The following is a 4,577-nucleotide window of genomic DNA, read 5'->3' as shown; positions in this document are numbered from 1 at the left end:
TCATAGTCAATGAAGACTCGACAATCTTCCAGGGGTGGATACAGTGGATCTAGTAGGTTAGATAGCCCACAATAGTCTGGATCATAGGGTGCATGATCTTATACCTGAGGACCATGCTACACTTGTGGTGGCATGGGTCATATAGCTAGAGATTCTCTCTCTCTCTCTCTCTCTCTCTGTCTCTCTCTCTGTCTCTCTCTCTCTCTCTCTCTCTCTCTTTGTGTGTGTGTGTGTGTGTACACACACACACACACAAAATAAGGGTCATACCTTGAACTATAATTAAAATAAAACTTAATAAAAATGTAAGATATTGCAATATATTAACATGACAAGGATATGGCATAAATATATATCAAATGAACATATTCCTATCTTCAAAATAAATTACCTCAAGCCTTTAATAAATTGTATATTGAAAACAAAATATAGACAATAAAATAAATTGAAGCATATTTGTAGCATAAAAAAAACGTGAGATTCATATGTCATGGTCAAAATGAGGAACACTAGTTGGCAATAAATATTTTAATACATGAAAAAAAACTAATACACTGAAATAACATAGAGATTTATTATCCTCTATCACTTGATTATAGAGAATTTATAAATCTTTTTATACTTGAAAAAGTAGTTCATAATCATCGTACCCCATAAATTATTAATATTAAATGATGATGGGATCAATGAGAATTTTTTTGACATGATTCCTCATATCTTTACTAGAAATGCTAAATCCATCTCTCTCTTTGTAGAAAAGTAGAGCACACCTTAATGTGTCATAGGAAATATCCATGATGCATGTTGGGATCTTATTATGTTTGAAAAGCTCCATGTTCAATTCTTTCATATGTCCATCTAACATAGAGTTGATGGACTTCAATGCATCTTCCTCACTAGATTCTGAGTGATCTCTCATATAACATGCTATGGATGAAGCAATTTCTCCTCGAGCTGCCTCGGCCTTCAAAAATTGTTTATTTTAGTTTTCATTATGATAATGATTAGATCTTCATTAAAAAAATAACTTTATAGTTTCTCTATAAATAAAAATACTATATTTTGATTGGTACAATATGACATACCTTGAATGTTCGAATATCACCTCTTAATCCAACAGCCAGTCCCAAAAGATCATTGAACCTTGATGGATAATTAATTTTTTGAAGATCGTCTTCTGAAATTTTATCTACTGTTAATAGTGCTTGCAATGTAGCTGTACGAGAGCCTGCACTCTCTACTCTATTTTTTAAGTATGTACTTAAATTTGGTATATGTCTAGTAGAAAGCCACTTAGCTTCTTTCCACATAGAATCTAAATAGCCATCCCACTGCAATAAAATGTAATTTATTTAAAATCCAACCATATAAATTAATCTTAATAATTGAGTACATTAACCTAATCAATACTAACCTGATTTTCAAAATAACCATATTAAGGAAAATGTATGCACTCTTTTAAAAAATCTTTTGATATACTCTATTATAAAGAAATGTGCATTGTAATTAAATATGAAATACGTAGTGAGTTGAACTTAACAAACATATAAGAAATACGTGAGTGTCATTACTAGATGAATGGAAGAAATGGAAAATAGAGAAGTAAACAAAAAATTTATTTTAATTAATCTTGAAATAAATTTAAATAAATCAATTTTAGTAATAATTGATATTTAAAAAATAGTACCCATATTTTATATATAGTGTATTCAATAGTTTTATTCTGATTTTCTTGAAAATAAAATGAAAAATATACACCTTGAAAAGAAAGTAGTATTATAAACAAATAAAATTTTGAAGGAATTGATGACAAGCATCTAATATAAAGAGTATTTATTTATACCGCATTTCGAGCATGGTGGAGAGTGTCTCTATCTTGAATCTTTTGTGCCTCGTGTACACTTTCATTAATTGCATCATAAAGTGCATGGTATGCAATTTTCATATATTTTGGAAGGTGATCTACAGGAGGGGAATCCCACCTAAACCAAATGTCAATACTTTATATTAATAATATTTTATAAAATAAAAAAATTTAAACAAATAGTTCATAAATAAATTCATACCTGTTAAAGGTGTCACCGAAAAGTTCAAGTTCATCAAGTGTTCCATACGTATCATAAATATCATCTATAACCGTTCCAAGGGTACAAAATTTTGCAAAGGCAATTCTAAAAGCTGAATATTTAGGTTTAGCTGTAATTGCACATGCCGAAAAGATATATTCCACATGTCTATGTCTACAAAACTCCAATGTATATAATTTTGACTCCTTCCACCATCTAAACATTATAAACACAAATAAATTTCATAAATGAAAAATATAAATAAAATAGTCCACCAACTACATAAAAATACAATGTAAAATTATAAAATAAAATAAAAATGTTTTATAAGCATAGAAAAAAGTAATCTTACAAATTTATAAACATTATTTTGTAGATATATATGCATATCCTAATTCAAATATTCAATTCAAGATGAAAGATTCAAACAACCCTATACTAATAAAATGATTAAGTGTTATCAATTTTGAAAGTAGTTTAAATATCTTTCAATCAACTTACCTATTGATCATTTGAAGTTCCTCTCGATACAATGATTGCATAATATTAAAATCCAATTTAGCTAGATATAAAATCTTCTGATTATCCTCGTTCCTGAAAATTAGTCATTGAAAGTAAAAATATGTAAGAATATTACTCTAGGTCTGTTTGGTTGCAGGAATAGAAATATGGGAATTGGAATTGTTATTCTGAAATAGTTATTCTAGAATAGAAAATGGGGATACATGTTCCTATTGTTATTCAAAATTAAAAATAGTTTAGTTACTTGAACCATGAGCTATTTTCTCCATATATATCCATATAATTCCTTGCTTCCAATCTTGGCAAATTGGTGTGCCAACCATACTCTAAGTTATGTGATATCTGCGCACGATAGTGTTTGCATTAGAGTTTAAACAAAATAACTTTACGATATTTCCTACATTCTAACATTCTAATAGAAACAAGCATCATTATAACGGAAAACATAGCATCTTTTCTTTTTCAATGACCACCAGCATCATTACTACCTCTTGTAGAAGATTGCCACTAGAAGTGGGAGTCTTTTGCAGGATTTCGTTTAAGTACATAGTAGAAAAGTCTTTAGCTTCGTCCATTATGTTCTCCTCTGGGAACGCAATCAATGAAACTTGAAACAAGCTTACTATACTCTTTATCTCCTCCTCTGATTGAGTGGGGCAACGAAAGAACTTTCCATCTTTTTCTTTGAACTTTTCCAACACATCTGCCATTGCATCATATCTACTTAAAATAATAATAGTAATAAAACACATTAAGTTGTATTGTGATGTGGAAATAAAGTCGTATAGTTTCAACCAGAAACAAAAAATAGTTTCATATAATAAAGTAGAGCAAAGCCTTTCATATAATAAAGTATAGTAAAGCCTATCATACCTGCAGAAACGGGATATCTGTGTAGTCGAAGGATTCGGAGTCCCAAAGCTGTGGTATTCAAATGTTTACTGCTGATGTCGTTCCAAAACCTGCAACTCAAATAACTCTCAGTTGCAATCATACACATGACATGCCAACCACCTTAATCGTCGTTTAAACAATACAATCTTTGTTTATAACATTCTATCAGTCTTAAACATTACACATGTAAAGGGGAAAAATTAAATTTCGAAAAAGTTTATTGTTTTATTTTAAAAATCAATGACTAGTGTGTGATTTTTACAGTATACCTATAAACATAATCAAGTGTTTCTGCTATTTCCTTCTGAAAGTGTCGTCCTATTCCGAGGCGTTCAACTTTATCTACCATTTTAAGGCATTTCAAAACATTTTGTGAAGAAGAATCTGAAGCACCCAATGCATTGAACATGTCTTTGACCTCCCCGACAAGTCTATCGGCACGCTCACGATATTCAGGAGCCTGAAAAATTACATACAAAACAAATACAAATAGATAGTTACATTGTAATTCATATTATCATGTTAGAAAAAAGAAAGGAATAACAAAGCATGGGATAAATATGGTGTGAAAGAAGATTACATCGTACGGCAGTTTAGGGAGGGATTGTATGAAATCATCGTCCCACAAGTTTCCATGATGATTTCCCGTACGCCTAGTGAGATTTTCGTGAACAGTTCTAGTGCTGGCCATGGCCTTATTCATTAATGGATTTCTCAGACCTTTTGTTTCTAATGTTGGGAATGATTTGGGAGAAGTGTTTACGAGATGGGTGGGCTTAGATTTCAAGCACAAGCTCAAGCCAGGGAAGAGACAGACATCAGAGCCTTCGCAGAGTGTAGGCTTAGATTTCTAATGGTGATTTTGCAGGGGTATTTCCTGGCCTTTTGTAGACAAAAAGATATATTAATGAATTATATTTCTTGTGAGAGGTACATACACTAGAATTAAAAAATGAAATACTGGTACACCTATCACAAAGTTTCGACTCAATGAAACAAGTAGCTAATTTTTATACGCATTTATTTGACTTGACAAGACTTGTATGTTATTCTGTCTACCTTGATTTCCCACGATTTCGAATAATGAACATGTTT

General features: G+C 30.9%; 1 pseudogene; it reads right to left on the bottom strand.

Moving 5' to 3' along the window:
* Positions 1-629: 629 nt before the first annotated feature.
* On the bottom strand, positions 630-4,301 carry LOC149577200 (alpha pinene synthase, chloroplastic-like; annotated as a pseudogene).
* Between the last annotated feature and the right edge of the window lie 276 nt (positions 4,302-4,577).

This window comes from Cupressus sempervirens, chromosome 1, assembly GCF_028749045.1.
Source record: "Cupressus sempervirens isolate cs-2001-9-10 chromosome 1, ASM2874904v1, whole genome shotgun sequence".
Taxonomy (NCBI): domain Eukaryota; kingdom Viridiplantae; phylum Streptophyta; class Pinopsida; order Cupressales; family Cupressaceae; genus Cupressus; species Cupressus sempervirens.
The sequence above is the reverse complement of the archived record's forward strand: the minus strand, read 5'-3'. Positions and strand labels throughout refer to the sequence as shown.